Raw genomic sequence first — 19856 nt, 5'->3', positions numbered from 1 at the left:
CAAGTGAAGGTGTGCATATGTGCTGGCACATGTCTGTGTGTTCCCTGTGACTGTAGACAGCACTAATTCCCTTTAAGAGATTCACATGTGAGTGTAGACCACGTGGCTGGCTACCTCCTGGAAAACCCAGGACTCAGTGTGCTGGTCACTGGGGGAAGGGGCTCAAAGAGTGAAGGGTCTCCCTCTAAATTAGATCTTTCACTTGCCTCCAAATTGTCTTGAATAGTGGTTTCCCTTTTTTAAAATGTATTTTAAGCTTATTTGAAATACATTCTACATTGTTATTTAGGACATACACATACACATCCATAAATATACAACACTAAAACAAAAGTTTCCCAAAATAAAACCATCATTCATGAAGACACTTTGATATTTTATTGTCTGTTTTATTCCAATTTTTAAAAATGCTGGTTGCAGCCCACTAAATTGATCTCATAACCCACTACTATATCTCAATCCAGAGGATGAAAAACACTGGTCTAGAAGCTGAAGAGCTCACAAGGAGACTCTCCTTTTTCTAGGCCTCTCAACTGACTCTGAGACTGGGATCTCACTTCCTAGTCCTGAGGGTCATTTATCAACCAATTGACAAAAACTGACTAAGCAGTCACATATCTCTCACCTCCTGGAGCTTCATCCATCTGCCTCCTTTTCTGGCTATTTAGAATTCAGAATGACCAATCAGTCTTGAAGCCTAACTACACACGTGCGTGTGCATGTGTACACACACACACACACACACACACACACACACATATTCCACAAGGTTTCAAGATAATAAATAGTAACTTAAAAAAATGGTTTCGGACCAAAAGTTTTAGAGGACTCATTTAGTGTAAATAGAACTTTTGAACCACTTTGAATATTAGAACTAAGAGAAGCTAGAGATCACTCCAGCCCTTGCTTAGAGCCATTTTATTTTTATATTTTTCATTTACCATGGCTGGAAAGTTCTCTCGTTAATACCATACCATGTGTATTACACCGGGGTGCAGTCTGGTATGAAGAGGACAACATACCTTCTACTGTGAGAGCCTGGTCTAGCCAGTGCACCTGCACTCCCCTGACTCCACTCCACTTGTGTCTGGTCCCTGGATTCTGCACACGCACGCACACACACACACACCCTGTGGCTGTGACATGCCTATTGGATAGGAATACTAAGACTCCACAATCCTATATCAATTCATAATTAGAAGGCAACTTGTATTCCTTTTGTGCTAGACACTACTTCTTGAACTTTGGGAGATGCTGAGAAGCATCAGACACAGCTTCAGCTCTTTAACAGTTTACAAACTTGTTGGGAAGAAGAGACATAAAAGCATGAAAAAGGAAAAGCTCTTAGCTCAGAGCAGTATTTGATAAATGGCCCATAAATGGTATTTGTTTAGAAGACAGAGAGATTTCTGAAGTGTTCGATGAAGTCTTGCTAGAGTAGTGGCAGCTGGAGCTGGCCCTTGAAGGAGGGCAGATACTCACCTTGCAGATCTATAAATCTTGGAGTCATCCCTGTTTATTCTTTTATACTCCCATCCAAATTCTATCAGCTCTACCTACAAAATACATACAGAACCTGACTACTACTTCTTGTATCCATCACTATCTCTTGGCCAAACCCATCATCTCCCACCTGGATAACTGTAATTGCCTCCTAATTAGTTTCCCCACTTTCGGGTTTGCCCCCACTACAGACTATTTTCCACACAGTAGTTAGGAAGGTCCAATTAAAACTTCAGTCAGACATGTCACTCTTCTGGCTTCTTGTCTCATTGCCTTCATCTACTACTACTTTCCTTCAACCCCCCTCCCCCCCTTCACTCCATTTCAATCACACAGAGGCTCTTAATATTCTCCAAACATACCTGGTATACTCACTGAATTCTCAGGTGACTGTCGGGCTCACCCTTACCTCCTTCAGGTCATTGTTCAAATGGCATCTTCTCAGTGAAACATTCCTAGAACATCCTAATTAACATTGCAGCCCTCTCCCCCATGACTCTCTAATACCCACCTGTTATCTTTCTCTGCAACTCTTATCACCTATTGTTGCCATCACTGACATCTTACTTGTTAGTAGTGTCTATTTACTTAAATGCAAAGGGGCATAAAGGAAGACATTTTTATATATTTCACAGCACCCAGAACAGTACCTGCCACATAACTGGGGTGGCTGGGAAAGAACACTGGGGGCAGGAGAATGGTGTGAATAAAATCACAAAGGTGGGAAACCACGTGGTGTGGTGGGAGGGGAGGCAGTGGGGAGGCTCGCCTCGCAGGAGTGGGGTTTTGCCTACAGGAAAGTGGGATTGAAACTGAAAAGGTGAGGATGAGAGAGCCCTGTCTTCTAGACTATGAGGACACTCCCATCCCCATCTAGCACCCCCTGCCACAGCCAGAGAAGGCTGATGCTACTCTTAACATCTATTAAAAACTCCAACCTTTTTGTCAGGAGGAACCATTTTCATTTATCTGAAGTCTTAGGTCACGTTCTAACTTGGAACATCCTGTGAACACAAATAACAAAGGCTTCCGTGGACAACATATGAGCCCCTGCTTCGTTGGCAGAAAATTAAAAAATGGCTTTATGGGAAGCCTGGGTGGCTCAGTCGGTTGAGCATCCGACTTCGGCTCAGGTCATGATCTCATGGTTCCCGAATTTGGGCCCCGCATCAGGCTCTGTGCTAATAGCTCAGAGCCTGGGGCCTGCCTCAGATTCTGTGTCTCCCTCTCTCTCTGCCCCTCCCCCACACACACTCTGTCTCTCTCTGCCTCTCAGAAATAAAGAAAATTAAAAAAATTTTTAAAAAATGGCTTTAATTTTAAGGAAGTGGATCATGAGACAGACAAACCACTGTGCCATTCACGTAAGTGTTTTCTCAGAATTCAGCATGCTCCCCAGGAGAACTGCTGTGGAAAATAGAGACTTCTTTGGACTTTGATGCAGTCTGCTGGATGTGTAGATGCAGAGGCCATGGAAGTGAGAGAAAGCTTTCAGTCATGGGGTCTAGAGAATGGGGTGGAGTCTTCCTTGAGCTTAGGGCCAGAGCCTTCTCCACCCTGTCACTGGCCTGAATAGATTCACTTAAGCCATATGAGAAAAGCAAGATTTAGTTCACCCAGTGAGTGAGTTTATGCATGTGTATGTGTGAGTCACCAATAAAATAAATCAAGAACTAGTTATGTAAAACAGGAGCTCTAGAATGACAAGGAAGATGCTGCTCCCAGGATCTCATGAGAGCAAACTGTCTTTCCAAATGGTTGGCCCCAGGCTCTCTGACTGGCAAAGAAGAAGGCAAAATAGTGAACTCATGAGGGCAGGAGCCTTGACCAGAAGCTATCCCTTGCTTGGATTCTTGTTCTCTCATTTACTAGCTACATACTATATGGCAAGTCAGGAGACATCTCTGAGCTTAAGCTTCCTTCCACCAGAGGTATAAGGGGGTAGTAGTGGTTTCAGCCTCACAAAATTACCATGAGATTCACATGAGGCAGTGTCTATGGATGTGCTTTGAAAGGTGCTATATCAGTTTGTTATTGCCAAAAACAAAAAATTGTGCTGCCTAGAAAAACAGCCCTAAACTCAGTGGCTTAAAGAATTAATTTCTCCTCCCTGATGTGTGGGTTGTCTGAACCAGTGGGGCTGCTCTGAGCAGCTTTCCTAATTTCAGCAGGCTTCACTCACACGTCTTTTTTTTTATTATCATTTAAATCCAAGTTAGTTAACATATAGTGTAATAATGATTTCAGGAATATAACTTAATGATTCATCACTTATATATAACACCTAGTGCTCAACCCAACAAGTGCCCTCCTAAATGGTCATTGCCCATTTAGCCCATCCCCTTCAGCCACCTCCCCTCCAGAAACCCTCAGTTCACTGTATTTAAGAATCTCTTATGGTTTGTCTCCCTCTCTGTTTTCATCTTATTTTTGCTTCCCTTCCCTTATGTTCATCTGTTTTGTAGCTTAAATTCCACATGTGAGTGAAATCATATGGTATTTGTCTTTCTCTGACTGACTTATTTTGCTTAGCATAATACACTCTAGTTCCATCCACGTTGTTGCAAATGGCAAGATCTCATTCTTTTAGATCTCCAAGTAGTATTCCATTGTGTATATGTATGTGTGTGTGTGTGTACACACACACACACACACACATATATATACCACATCTTTATATGATGGATTTATATGATAGATTTATATGATTTTTTGATGGACATTTGGGCTCTTTCCATGATTTGGCTATTGTTGCTAATACTGCCATAAATATTGGGGTGCATGTGCCCCTTTGAATCAGCATTTTTGTATTCTTTGGATAAATATCTAGTAGTGCAATTTCTGGGTCATAAGATATTTCTATTTTTAATTGGTTGAGGAACCTCTGAACTGTTTTCCAGAGTGGCTGCACCAGTTTGCATTCTCACCAACAGTGCAGAAGTGTTCCTTCCCCTCTCACTGCATCCTTGCCAACATCTGTTGTTTCCTGAGTTGTTAATTTTAGCCACTCTGACAGGTGTGAGGGGGTATTTCATTGTGGTTTTGATTTGTATTTCAATGATGATGAGTGATGGTGAGCATCTTTTCATGTGTCTGTTAGCCATCTGGATATCTTCTTTGGAAAAGTGTCTATTCATGCATTTTTCCCATTTCTTCACTGGATTATTTGTTTTTTGGGTGTTGAATTTGATAATTTCTTTATAGATTTTGGATACTAACCCCTTTCACATGTCTTGTGGTCAGACTGGAGTTGACTGGTCCAGGCAGGGCTCAGAGAGGCAGACCATCTCTGGTCCATCTGTTCCTCATCCTCCTCCTGAAATCAGCAGGCTAGCCCAGGCATGTTCTTCCCAGGACCATGGGATAGGCATAATAGGGCAAGCCAGTCACACAAGAGCTTCTCAAGCCTTGGATCACATGATGCCTTCTAACATTCCATCAGCCAAAACAAGTCACATTGGTGAACCTGAAGTAAGGGGTGAAGGGCATGATCTGCCTCTGTGGTGCGTGAAACTGGAATGTTCCAAGGCAAAGGGCACAGATGCAGGGAAGAGTAAAGAGTTAGGATTGTTAGTACACTCTTCTATAAGTATTTTTTTTAATGTAAGACATTATTGTCAACATGTTCTGGAGAACTAGGGAAGGAACAGGAGTCTTTTTGGTTTCTCCATGTTGGACTCTTCCAAATTCCAATGGATCATTCTTTTCTGCCATCAGATCCAACTCTCCAGTTGGTCAAGTCCAGGGAAACTATTCATTATCAGCCATCACAGAAGGTAGGACACTCTGCTGGTGAAGAAGACAGGCTTGGTGGTCAGACAGACCAGGATTTAAGTCACTGATCTGCCATTGCTACACGATATAGGGTAAGTTGTTTAACTGCCCTAAGTCTTAGTTTCTTTACTCTTTTTATTATTATTATTATTATCACTATTATTATTATTATTATTATTTCCTTGGTTATCTTATCCACGCTCATGGCTTTAAACATCATCCATATGCTGATGATACTAAAATGTAGATTTATAATGTGAACTTCTTCCCTAACTCCATATTTGTACATCTCCTATTCCACATCTAAACTTGAGTATCTCACCAGCACCTAGAACTGAACATATGTAGAACAGAGCTGCTAATATCTCCCCTACACCTGTTTCTCCCATCCTCTTTTCTGAGGTAATTACCTGGCATCTTCATTCTTCCAACTGATTAGGTCTAAACCCTTATTATCATCATCTTTCTTTTATACCCCATATCCAATGTGCAGGGAAATCCTGTTGGCTCTACCTTTAAAACATATCCTTAACCTAAACTCTTTTTTTTTTTTTTTTTTTTAGAGAGACAGAGACAGAATGCAGGTGGGTTAGGGGCAGAGAGAGGGAGGCACAGAATCTGAAGTAGGCTCCAGGCTCTGAGCTGTCAGCACAGAACCCAACGTGGGGCTTGAACCCACAAGCTGTGAGATCATGACCTGAGCCAAAGTCGGATGCTCAACCAACTGAGCCACCCAGGCACCCCTAAACTCTTTTTTACCAAGTCCAATTCTAGAACCCTTGTCCAAGCCACCATCATCTCATGCAGACAACTGTGTGAGTTTCCCAATTCTCTCTCTGCCCCACACACCTTCAGTGAAGCCATTAACCAGTGAGTCAGACTGCATCTTTTACTTGCTCTAACTATCGGATGGTTTCCCATCTCACTCACTGTAAATGCCAGATTCCTTATGGGGTACCTATAAGGCATCATGATCTCACCTCCCAGCATCCGCTCTCTGCTCATTCCCATGATAACCAAGGGCCTCCTTGCTGTTCTCTGGGGCTTTGCACTTTAGGCTTCCTGTCTCTGCAATATTCTTTCCCCCAAGTATTGACATGGCTCACTCCTTTCCCCTTTCAGGTCTGTACTCAACATTCACCTTCTCTCTGAAGACTTCCTGGCCATCCTGTCCTTCCCTACCCCGTTTTTCCCCTTAAACCTTATCACCAATTCACACACTGATTATTTTACTTATTTATTTTGCTTATTATCTGTTTCAACTACCAGAAGGTAAGGTCAATATGAGTGGTATTTTTGTCCATAATATACATTATTGTACTCTCTGGACCTAGGACATTTCCAGGCACATAACAGGTGTTCAATACAGATTTGTTGAATAAATGAGAATAGCAATATTATACAGATGAAATGAAATAATATGTGTAACTTAGCATAATACCTAATGCACAGTTAGTATACAAGAAATGAACAGTTCAATATAAACAGCAAAGAGAATGCAAAGTCCTGGGATTCTGAGGTTTAGATCTGACTCTAAAAACTGTGATTTTACTAATATTCTCTGATGTGCCTTTTCACTGGGAGCCCAAATTAGCTCTCTCTTCCCAGTACCTGAGCAGCTGATGCCCAATATATTTTTATTCAATCCAAGGAAAAGCAGATGAGTCGAAAGTTGCGGGTGGCTGGCCAGGTTGTTCCCTCTGGTGCTGATCAGAGTCTAAAGAGAGCTGTGTTCTGAGGAGTAAGCACTGGGACTGCACAGGGCCTGACACAGAGTCTACTGCAGGATTTTAAATCCAGTGGGCACTGCAGACACTGGGCTTTCACATAGGTAGAGAGATGCCTGCCTAATCCACAAGCTCTCTTTCTCCCATCTCCAGGGGTCGTCAGAATAATCCTATTTCCCATGAGTGTAGAAATTCCTTTATATTTATAGTTATCCCAGGAACAATATTCCTGGGAAAATATTATATACATCTATAGCATTAATTTCCTCTTAAAGTCACAGAGTATGATTCATTCTCTCAACAGGAGATTGACAAATGGATATTTCTAGATGTGCTTGATGAGGCTCCAGCTTAATTCCCTGTCACTTCACTTAAGAAGAAAGGATGCTGAATCTGTGAATAGCATCTCTCCTCTCAATGATGCATAAAAGTACCAACAGAGATAACTCCAACACCACACTCCCAAATCTGAATTCTTACAAAGGCAACTCTGCTTGGGGGCATGTTTTCATTTCCTGTTACATAATTCAGCTTCTACCTCTAATTTGTCTGGTTATGGCATGTATTCATCAACACAAGATGCATTTATGGAGCATCGACTATGATGCTTTGTGTTGGGGCTCAGGTTGCAGAGCCCAGAGATGATCACAATAAAAGTTCAATACTAATCCTAGAATTGAACAACATGAAACAAACCAAGAAATTTATAAGGTGGCCGGTGATTACATGTCTGGTAATGCCACATGGGCATTACATGTCTGGTAATGTAATGTGGACATTACATTAGCCACAGACCATGCTGGCAAAAATCCACAGGGAAGGCTTTATGGAAGAGATACTACTTGAGTAGAGTCTTAAGAAAGAAAAGAATACAAAAATAAATAAATGTTGAAAAACAAAAATTAAAAGGGGCGCCTGGGTGGCGCAGTCGGTTGAGCGTCCGACTTCAGCCAGGTCACGATCTCGCGGTCCGTGAGTTCGAGCCCCGCGTCGGGCTCTGGGCTGATGGCTTGGAGCCTGGAGCCTGTTTCCGATTCTGTGTCTCCCTCTCTCTCTGCCCCTCCCCCGTTCATGCTCTGTCTCTCTCTGTCCCAAAAATAAATAAATGTTGAAAAAAAAAATTAAAAAAAAATAAATAAAAAAAAAATAAAAAAAAAAGAAAGAGAAGAATTAATTACAGTAGACTCAGAGTAAATGCATATACAGAAGTGAGCAATGCTTAAGAGTTTGAGGCCCAAATTTTCCATGCATTTTATACTAAAACTGTATCATCAGTAAAATGTCAAATATAAAGTCTAGATCCTACCATCACCCCCACATTTACCAAATGTAAATGTTATTGGTAGAAAAAAAAAAGGTTGTAAAATATAGTTGGGCCAACATGATTTTTTAAAAAGGTATGGGACAATTAAAACCTTTCTTCTAAGTTAAAGGCTCCTCCTGGGTTTTAGAGTGACTATTTTCTGAGATTTTTACTACTAGTCCTGATTCTGACACTGCCTTGCCATTACACCCTCCACAAGGGGAGCTGACCGCTTCTCTTCCTCTAACCACCATGATAACCCCAGATCTTTTCTTCTTCTTAATCCTGGAGGATCTTCTTGGCCTCCTGCTTTATCTGCTAAAGCCCAAAGCAGCTTTACATCACCTCTGCTTCCTGGCAGATCCCTGCAGCCAAACGACTCCTCGCCACATGTTCCTCATTCTCCAGGCTGATAACCTTCACTCCTTTTTCTGCTTCTGCTTGTCCAGGGCAGAGGCAGGAAGAAGCTCAAGCCTCAGGTCCCTTCATGCTGCACCTTTCATGGTGGACTAGAATCTGCTTGATCATTTCCAAGGACTGAGGGTTTTACAAAACAAGGTCCTGATATACTGTCACATAAAAAATTGGGAAAACTACCAAATATACCAAACAAGAATTTTATCAGTCTATTGTTTTAGGATCAGTGAGTCTGCTACCTCCCATGTGTAACAGACATACATCATTTTTATTTTCTTGAGGACATATGAAAACTAAATTTTCCAGCCTTTCTCGCAATTAGGTCAGAGGCTATGCAACTCTGTTTTGGCCAATGAAAGGTAGATAGAAGCGATGTAAGGCCACTTCTAGCCCTGGCTCTTAAAAGCTACGTGCCAGTATTTTCCACTGCTTCTCTTTCCACTGAAACCATGGGTCTTAGCTGACATAACTGCATGATGGAAGAATCCCAGATCCCTGAGTCACCTCCTGGAGCAGAACCACCTAATCCATGTCACAATATGACATGAGCAATGAATACACCTTTCTCATGTTAAGCCACACATATTTCAAAGTTTTACTTTAACAAAGTATAGCCCATACTGATGAATATACCCTGGGGAAAAGATGGCAAACTGAAGTCAGATTATTGTTTTCACAGATAATAACTGCTATTAAGGACCTAGTCTATGCCAGGCACTGAGCTCAGCATTTGATCAATGAAAGCACTAAAATATATATCATTCTTGCCATTTTACATCTGTTTTACAAATGGGGAGACTGAGACCCAGAGAGATTTACAAAAAGCTGCTCCAAGGTCAAGCAGTTGGCGATAAAGATTTTTCTGATGGCTGAGATTATGCTATTTCAATGGTAAAGATTCTCTCTTCCCATTTTTTGTAGGAAGAGACTATCTCAATTATATCCACTCTTCTTTATTAAAAGCCTACTGTTATTTCTACCAAATTCAGAATTTTCTGAATATTCCTTCATTACTTGCTCTACAAAGTCACTAAACACAATAGAGTTTTCAGCACTTTCTGTATTGTTAATCATATGAAAGCCCAGTGAGAACTATCACTTTCAGTCCTTATTCTGAACATGAGAACCTGCCCACTCATTTAGCTGTCATCTAATCAAAACTGAGGCATGACAGAAAAAGTCACTTAGGTCTATGCCATTGCAGTCATTAAAATGTTAATGATACCTGGACCAATTTTAGATAAAATAAATCTAGTCCACAAATGTGTATTGAGCCTCCTCTGTGTATAAGACATCAAACAGGCAAAATGGTTTCAGGGTTTATTTCTGGAACTCTCGGTCCTACTGAGCCCCATGAGACATGTCCTCAAGCAACAAGTCTGGCTTCCAAATATATATATTTTTCACATTGAAAGAGGAAAAAACATTTAGGCTTAATTTCTAATGAGATAAAATACATTAAGATCTTATTTTAGTAGTGTATAACATGTGTGTGCACCCCAGTGCTTTCATGTCTATAATTAAATTTTATAATCCTAGAGATCCTATGAAACAGCTAAAATGGCTATAATTATCCCCATTTGTCCATGGTAAAATTGAGGCTCAGTGACGTGGTGAAGCTCTCTCAGCAGAACTGAGAGTGGATCTAGATCTCCAGAATTCTCATACTGAGCAATCTATGCATTTCTTATAAAAGAGCACTTGGTATTGGATGTAATTTCACAACCTTCCATCCTACCCTAATCACACAGATCAGTACTAGCAAAACTTTTTCAAGAACCAGTGTATGTAGGAAGAGCTTTGGGTATTTTTCAATATTCCTTTTACACTTACCCTTCTTTTTCTTTCTTTATTTAAATTCAAGTTAGTTTACAGTGTAGCACTGGTTTCAGGAGTAGAACTCAGTGATTCATCACTTAACATATAACACCCAGCGCTCATCACAAGTGTCCTTAATCACCCATTTAGCCCATCCCCCCACCCAGTTCCCCTCCAGCAACCCTGTTTGTTCTATTTAAGACTCTCTAATGGTTTACCTCCCTCTTTTTTTTATCTTATCATCCCTTCCCTTCCCCTATATTCAACTGTTGTGTTTCTTAAATATCCTACCTTTTCTTTTCTCACTTAAAAATATATGTCTGCTGAATCACATGGATTTAATCCACTACACCTCTTCCTCTGACCTTTTTTCATCAGTGAACACATTATTCACATCAAAACTTTATCATCTTATATGTTCCCATAAGCTATGCATATAAAACCTACAATATAGTGTCTTCATTCAAAGTAGAATATTCTGACCCCATTTTTTTAGAAGTAAGCTTCAATTTTCTATAATTAATTGCTTTTGGTATTTCCATAGTGAGCCCCTTGATGGCCATGAAAGAAAGGTCCAGGCAGGTTATGGGCAAGGTGAACAGAGAGCTTATTTGCCAAATAATTTATTTGGAAACTGTAATATATTGTGTTTCCCTCAGAATCTCAATGGAAAATGCAATATACCCCAAATGGCTCTAATGAAGAGATCTCTGTAAAGGGGGTACCTATAGAGTGATGGGTGGGGATACTGAGGCACCTAGGGACTAAAATCTGATAAAAGCTGTTACACTTCCAGGGTAGAAGGGACAAGGGGAAGAATTAGGGTAATCAGAACCCAAAAAAGGCTACAGTGATTGCAGGGTATAGCTACTGCCAGAAACACAGCACTAAGAGAGAGAGAAAAACACAGAGAGAGCAGGAAAGAAATACCATAATCTCTCTCCTCTCCTCTGGTCTTTTACTGGTGTCTCCCACTGGCCAAACTCAATCAAGGGCCAGTGGCAGAGGGGCCCAGGTGATGCAATCTGCAGTAGACAGCCTCCCAAGAGCAAAGCAAGGCAGGGAAGGACAGAAAATGGAATTGGGCTGGGATGGGGGTCACTGGGGTATGGTACAGAGAATAACCAGTGCATCTGTTTATTCACAGGCCTTCAGTTGTACATTCTGTCTATAAGGGTGGGAGATGCATTTTACAAGAATGAAGCCCCTTTTTCACAATTCCACCATTTGATGCACACATAAAATACTGGTGTAAAAATGGCTGTAGCCTGAATACACATTGATGTTTTTTAATGTGTTAGTAAATACAGTCGTTGGCTGTTCCACGAGTGAATTATGCATTATCAACTGACATAAAAGGGAGTGTAATGTCATCTTCAATTGCTGTTAGAAGAAATAGTATGAAATGATGAGCAATTAGGAAAAGAAATATTGTATCCCTATGGCAGCTCAGGTTTTACTGAAAATCCTGTTGGATTGGTTATGTCAGCCGCCACATAAACGTTTGGGGCCCACGCCCAGGCAGAGGGAAGAGTTATGACCTGGGAGTATGTTTCCATGGTAAAGCTTTGGGGAATTTAATGCCCTGAAATAGCTTCAAGCACATCAATGGCACAAGGTCAATGAAGAAACCTGTTCTAAACATGAGGAGTGTTTACAAGCATTCTGTAAATGTGATTTAGAAAACTCTTATCTCACAGATGCCAATATTTAAGATAACAAATGACTCATGAGAAAAACAAGAGCAGTCCCCTCAAGGGAATCTTGTGCCAAGAAAATACAGATATGGATCTAAGGGAATGGGAATGGGGGCTGTGGCTTAGTCCTGAAGAAACAGCATCTGTCTTCAGAAGTGGATTTCAATTTTAGTTGACTATGTATGATGACTTTGTAATGCCAATCAATTAACTTTCTCCTTGAGAAAGGATCACAGTTCTAACGCCCATTTGTTCTGAACTGGGGAAGGCCTAGCTCGACCTCTGAAATGTTGTTGAAAGAGAGTTGGAGTTCTTCAAACTATGAAATTAAATACAATATTTTCACCCTAGTATTCAAGGCCTTGACCCACCTTCTCAGGTTTGCCTCACAGTGTTTCTTACAAACCAGCTGAATTTAATCCTCTGCCACTTTGATTTTATTGTTCCTTCTATCACTAATCTCTAGCAACTGATGATCATTAATCTGTTCATTCTTCAAGACCATCTTCTCTATGAAACATTTCCTTGTCCTCTGCAAACATACTAATCCCCTTCATCTTTGAACATTCAGAGCATCCTATTTGTTAACATAAATGGTAATTTCTTCTACTTTGCCTTACAGTCACTTGCTTACTGTTCTCTAAGAAGTTAGAAGTTCCTTGAAGGGAGGGTTTACTCCTTTTGTAAAACCTACAGTACCTAATACAGTGACTTTCCTACACTTCAGTCCTGGTCATGGTGTTGAATTAACTTGATTAGTATTGGTGAAGATGAAGAACTGAATCATAAAAATAATCTCAAGATCTTTCTACCTGAATCCATATATACACAATGGAATATTACTTAGCCATCAAAATGAAGTCTTGCCATTTGCAATGACATGGATGGAGCTAGACTGTATTATGCTAAGCAAAATAAGTCAATCAGAGAAAGAAAAATACCATATGATTTCACTAATATGTGGAATTTATGAAACAAAACAGATGAATATATGGGAAGGGTGCAGGGATAGGAAAAAGAGAAACAAACCACAAGAGACTTTTTTTAATGCTTGTTTTTTGAGAAAGAGAGGGAGACACAGCATGAGCGGGGGAGGGGGGAGAGAGAGAGAGAGAGAAAGGGAGGGAGGGAGAGAGGGAGACACACACAGAATCTGAAGCAGGCTCCAGGCTCTGAGCTGTCAGCACAGAGCCTGATGCGGGGCTCGAACTCACAGACTGTGAGATCATGACCTGAACTGAAGTCAGACGCTTAACGGACTGAGCCACCCAGGTGCCCCAGAGACTCTTAATGATAGAGAACAAACAGGGTTGATGGAGGGAGGTGGGTGGGGGGTGCACTAAAATGAATAATGGGTATTAAGGAGGACACCTGTTGTGATGAGCACTAGGTGTTGTATGTAAGTGATAAACCACTGGATTCTACTCCTAAAACCAATACTGTGCTATAACGTTAGCAAAATTGTATTTAAATTAAAAAAAAGAAAAGATACCTCTAGGCAAAGGGGACTCAACACTCTAGACTGCTTCATCAGTCTAAGAGATGGTTTAATGCCAAGAAGCATCTTCTAAGCCCACTTAATGCTTCCCCAAAGGTGATTTCATTCATACCAATAGTGCACAATTCTTACATGCTGATAACTTCTATATATAAATTCCTAGATCCCACTTCTCCCCACAGAGCCAGTCTTTTGTCACAACTTGCCTCCTGACTACATCCCCTTGGATTTCCCAAAGGCATGTGGAATTCAGCACAGGATACATTTGAAATCCATGACCTCCATTCCCCTTTCCCTTGTTCCCATGCTCACAACTCTTCTGCACTCCAAATTCCCCACCTCAGTTAACAGCATCTTCATCGATCAGGCTTCATCCTCTACTGCCCTAAAAACACCCACAAGGCTGCAGAGAAGAATGCCATGGTGCCTTCATGGAGACCTGCCTCAGTCCCTGCCCCATTCTAAATACAGGCCAAATCCTGTCACTTCCCAGCCTTAATTCCAGCACTTACAAAGCATAATCAAATCCTCTAGCAGGACACCCAAGGCCCTTCGTCACCCAGCCCCTCCCTAGCCACATCTCCCATGAGTCCTATTCTTTCAGAACCCCACATTTGCCTCTTCTCACCCTTCTCCCTAAAATAAATTCCTACTCATTTGTAGGGACCCCTTTAAATATCACCTCATGTGCAAAGCCTTTTTCTGAACCCCTTTCTCCATACCTCTCCAAGGAAGTCATCCACTCTCTTCTCTACTTTCATGGTTGCATTCTTTTGCTCTCAAAATAGCTGGGGCAAGTGTCTCACAGGCACCATGTGAGGCATTGAGGAGAGAGGCATGAACAGAGAGACTTGCCCTTCAGATCTGACACCTTCTTGAGGTGTCACATATGTCACACTCCACGTATTATGTAATAACATTTAACAGGTATTTATCTCCCTTAATCTCCTTCTCCAATGCTGATTATGATTCAGTAAGCCAAGTCTGTGTCTTGATTATTCCAGGATCTTTAGCAACTATTTACAGCTATTTCTTTGTGCCCTTGTCCAATGGTACATAATACTTAGGTGTTCAGTGGATATGTAATAAATACTGTTCATCAAAGTAAATGATTGGCTCACTGTGTAATTTCCTAACCTATTAGACATAAAGATTATCTGTTCTTTTACAAAGATTACCTGTGCCTTGCATTTACTAGTGAGGCAACTCTACTCAGTTGTCTTTTTGGTACCAAGTACAGAAAACTGATTGGAGCAGAAGCCATTTAAACGCCCTATGTCTAGGATAAGTTCACACATTTTTGCATGACTTTTCATGGGAAAGGCAAAGTCTCTGTGTCCTGAAACTGTGGTATCTTGGCAAGAGGATGAAGCAACAGGAAAAAATGGGACTGAAATTGATATGAAGCTAGAGATTTAGGTCACAGAAAATGAGAAAAAAACACGCAGGAGCCCCAATCTCTATACAGTGGATGATGTGGTGGGTTAGGAACTGAACTTAAAATCAAAAAGACCCATATTCAAGTCTTAATTTTCTATTTTCTAATTGGATTGCCTTAGGCAAGTCACCTAATTTTCTTGGGCTTCTGTTTTTCTTTATCTGTAAAACCGGAATAATGATAGTTACTTTATAGTATTGTTGAAGGGGTTCCAATTAGATTTTGAAGATGAGCTATAATTTTAAATCATTAATAAAATGTAAACTTTCATATAAGTGCATGGAGGATCTCCTTGGGACTGAAGGAGGGATAGATCTCACCACCAGGTGCCTTGCCCATGGAGTAAGTGAGAAAGAAATGTAAGAATCACATTCAGAAGACAAAACAAGATTTATAATTGAAACTCAGAAATAGTTTATGAGTATTTCATAAGAGGTATTTCTAAGAGGCAGGATTAAAGAATGGGTAAATTATGAAAAAGAAAGGACCAAGAAGCTACAAAAATTACAAGCAAGTCACATGCAGGGAGCCAGGTATTAAATCCATGAACAATGAGAACAGAATGTGCCAGGTTTATATTCAGCCAAGGTCACTGCTAGCCCAGGAGAGAACCCTTAAAGAAGCTGAGCTGGGCTCCAGGGAGAAGGACATGCAGACAGAAGGAACATGAACAAAGCTGACATAGCAGAAAAAAGTTCAACGTGGACCAAGGGAAAATGGAAAATCACCTTCCCCAGGGGTGAGCCTAAATCAGATGTTTCTATGGCCTCGTACTCAGAAGTAAAGTCCAGGGAGACATAGATAGCTGTACTCTGGTTCTTCAGTCCTCCTTGAGCACAAAGTAAAAGAGGAACTGAAAACATATATCCCCAAATATATTAGGGGGATTTCATCCCCAAATCCTGTTGTAGAGGTCTTAGAAGGACATTATTTCTGCCACCAAGGGAAATGAGGCAAGTCACAAAATTCCAGTTTACCGAAGGGCCCCAGGATGCAAATGGCCCCCTGGAATGAACTTTGGACAAGCACTAGGTGTCCCTGCTGATAGCAAAGCCATCTGCAGAGGCCTGTGGTTTGCTGATCCGTCATCTCAGGTACCCAAGCTCCTGGCAGTGGGACGTACACTGCGCTCAGTGTAGTCTTTCCAAAGTCTTCCTAAAGAGAAGAGGTAAACATCCTACCTTCTAGCTAGGATATGTCTAGGCATTAAAAGAGAGGTCTTCTGGAAAAGTTTGGGTTGGGAGCCGCTTCTCTGCATTTTCTAACAGGGAAAGAGGAACAGGCTGTCATTCTTTCTCCTCTGGCTCCAAGTGATCAACTTTTCTCACCTTCCCTTAGGGAAGCACCCGGGAAAGCACCCGGGTAGCCACGATGCACAAAGCCCCAACTCTGGGGACAAATCCTCATCCACACCCATTAAACCATGGGACTGAATGGATTTCCCATTGATCTTACTTCAGCTCAGGCATAAAATCCAGGGCACTGTGCGATGCAGCTACTTCTTAAAATATCCTTATAAATCTTGGCCATCGTATTAATTAATTACAGCTCAGCCAGGACTCTGGCTGTTAGTTCTGGGTGGCAACTTCATTCATTCCCACATTAAATGCTTTATTCCCATAGAGCTATTTCAGTCTTGCCCCATTACTTAGCTTACCCACAAATAAACCTCCCCAGCCGTGTCATCAAGGAATTTTTTTCAAAAAGAGACCTGCCCCACATTTTTTAAAAAAAGAGATAAAATACCCAAGTTATTCTGAAAATTTTAATCAGACCACTAAATAGTAACAGCTAAACATTTATTGAGTCTTACTATGTCCCACGCACTGTACAAAGGGCTTTGTAGAGAACAATTTGACCCACAGAACAATTCTTTAAGACAAGTATTATCACTGTCCTTGTTTTATGAACTGAGGATTAGAAAGATTAAGTAACTGGCCCAAAGATATGTGGGTAGGGTCACCACTGGAATTCAGGTTTGCCTGATTCCAAATCTCAAACTCTTATCAACAGAACTATAGTAATTCCAAAATGGTAACTTTATGCACTAGTAGGCCATAGTATGGAGATATGCAATAAAAAAAAAGTATAGCATTTTGCAGCTTAAGAGACCTTTAAAATGTTTTAATCCAATCTCCACACTGAGCAGATGGGCACTGGATCCCCTAGGGGTGAGGCACTGTGCTCAGGGTCACAAAGCTAGCAGAGGTAGAGCCAAGACTGAAACTCAGGCCTCCCCATTTTTAGCTACATGCTCTCCCTGTGATAGTCTACTGCTGTCCAAATGCTCTATTACATTGGAATTTGTTTTCCCCTGGGTAGAGATGAGAGTAGAAGGATCTGTGGAGTGGTGTTAAGTGAATTGAATGTTCCTTCTGCGAATGAAAATGAGAGGCTAATTAGATTCCATAATCACTCTCTCTGATTAAAGTTGCCCTCCCTCCTCCACCAACTTCTACACCTCTAACGTCCCTCAGTTGTGACTTAAGGTATCCCTTGCTTATTCTAAATTTGTCTCCTCATGTATCTGACCTGATCACAAAGCCTGATCTATTTCATCCTCTAATATCAGAGAATGACCCCAGCTGGATGGGACTTAGGAATTTGAAATCATGCTTGTTCTTACTGTTGAAAGTCATCAGGTTCTTACTCTATGGTGGTAAAGTTGTGACTCAGGGGGTTTAAACTTAAAATCTGAGATTGAAGAATCAGAGGCTTGGCAGGAAACTGAAACAAGATTAGTCGGTAGGTATTAGGATACCAATATCTCAAAACAGTGGACCACAGGGGCTGCACGCCTCCCTAAAATGAGCAGCTGCCCATCTCCAGCTAGTGACTGCTGGGGATTCTGTCTCCCTGATGATAAAATAAGTTCCATGAGGGTAGAGATTTGGTCTCATACCCTGCTTCATTTATAATGCTTGAAAGGGGTCTGGTACAGAGTAGGGACTCAATGAATATCTCCTAAATGGATGAGACTTCCATTTTGGGAGTTCTACAGTGTATTCTATATTCAGTGTACAGGTAGGCACAGTCCTTGATCTATTAAAGGAGTGCAGTACATCTGATTGCTCTGGAATAATGAAAACAATATAATGATGTAGATTTCAACCACAGGGCACTTACAGTCATAACTAATGGCCACTACCAGGATGGAGAGAGTGACAAAGAGTGGTGAACCCTGCAAGCCTGGAAAGTACCATGTGATGATAGGAAGAAGTCCTGGTAGGAAGGTCTAACCTCAAGCACTGAAAAATTATGGGACCTTAAACAGATCTGGCCCCTCTCTGACTCTGCTTTCCTCTCTTTAAAAGGCTTTAATAGGATTGGTCAACTATTTTGTGAAAGAAACATGCCTAGGAGTCTCAAGAGTCATTAATAATTGATAAAGAGAAAACTGATGGCACAGAAATACATAAGAAACTACTATGAACAATTATACACCAACTAATTGGACAACCTGGAAGAAATGGACAAATTCCTAGAAACATACAACCTACCAAGGCTGAATCATGCTGAAAAAGAAAATCTGAACAGACCAATTACTAGTAAAGAGATTGAATCAGTAATCAAAAACCTTTCAACAAAGAAAAGTCCAGGACCAGATACCTTTACTGGTGAATTCTACCAAATATGCAAAGAATTAATGCCAATCCTCAAACTCTTCCAAAAAATTCAAGAGGAGAGAATACTTCCAAATTCATTTTTAAGAGGCCAATATTAGCCTCATACTAAAGCCAGTTAAGGATGCCATAAGAAAATTATAGACCAATATCACTAATGAACATAGATGCAAAAATAGTCCATGGAATACTAGCAAACTGAATTTAACAGCACATTAAAAGAATCACATACCATAACCAAGTGGAATTTATTCTTGGGAAGCAAGGATGGATCAACATACATAGAAAACAATAAATGTGATACACTGAATTAACAGAATGAAGGATAAAAATCATATGATTATCTCAGTAGATGAAGAAAAAGCATTTAACAAAACTCAACATCTTTTCATGGTAAAAACTCACAAAAAATTAGGTATATAAGGAATGTACCTCAATAAAATAAAAGCCATACATGACAAGATTATAATAGCTAACATTATAATCAATGGTGAAAAGCCAAAAGCTTTTCCTCTAAAATCAGGAACAAGAAAAGTGTGCCCATTCTTGCCACTTCTACTCAATACAGTGCTAGAAATTCTAGCCACAGCAACTAGGCAAGAGAAAGAAATGAATGCCATTGAAGGTGACAGGATCTTAGAGAAAAGCCTAAAGACTCTACTTAAAAAAAACTGTTAAAACTAATAAATCAATTCAGTAAAATTACAAGATGTAGCATCAACTTACAGAAATCGGTTGCATTTCTATACAGTAACAACAAACTATCTGGAAAGAAAACTAAGACAACAATCCAATTTATGATAGCATCAAAAAGAATAAAATGCTTGAGAATAATTCAACCAAGGAGATGAAAGATAGGTGCACTGAACACTGTGATACATTTATGAAAGAAATTGAAGAAAACACAAATAAATGTAAAAATATCTCATGCTCATGGACTGGAAGAATTAATATTGTTAAAATGTCCACACTACCCAAAATTATCTACAGATTTAATGCAACTCCCATCAAAATTCCAGTGCCGTTTTTCACAGAAATAGGAAAAAAAATTCCTAAAA

This window comes from Herpailurus yagouaroundi, unplaced genomic scaffold (genome assembly GCF_014898765.1).
Source record: "Herpailurus yagouaroundi ecotype Mexico unplaced genomic scaffold, PumYag 195, whole genome shotgun sequence".
Taxonomy (NCBI): Eukaryota; Metazoa; Chordata; class Mammalia; order Carnivora; family Felidae; genus Herpailurus; species Herpailurus yagouaroundi.
The sequence above is the reverse complement of the archived record's forward strand: the minus strand, read 5'-3'. Positions refer to the sequence as shown.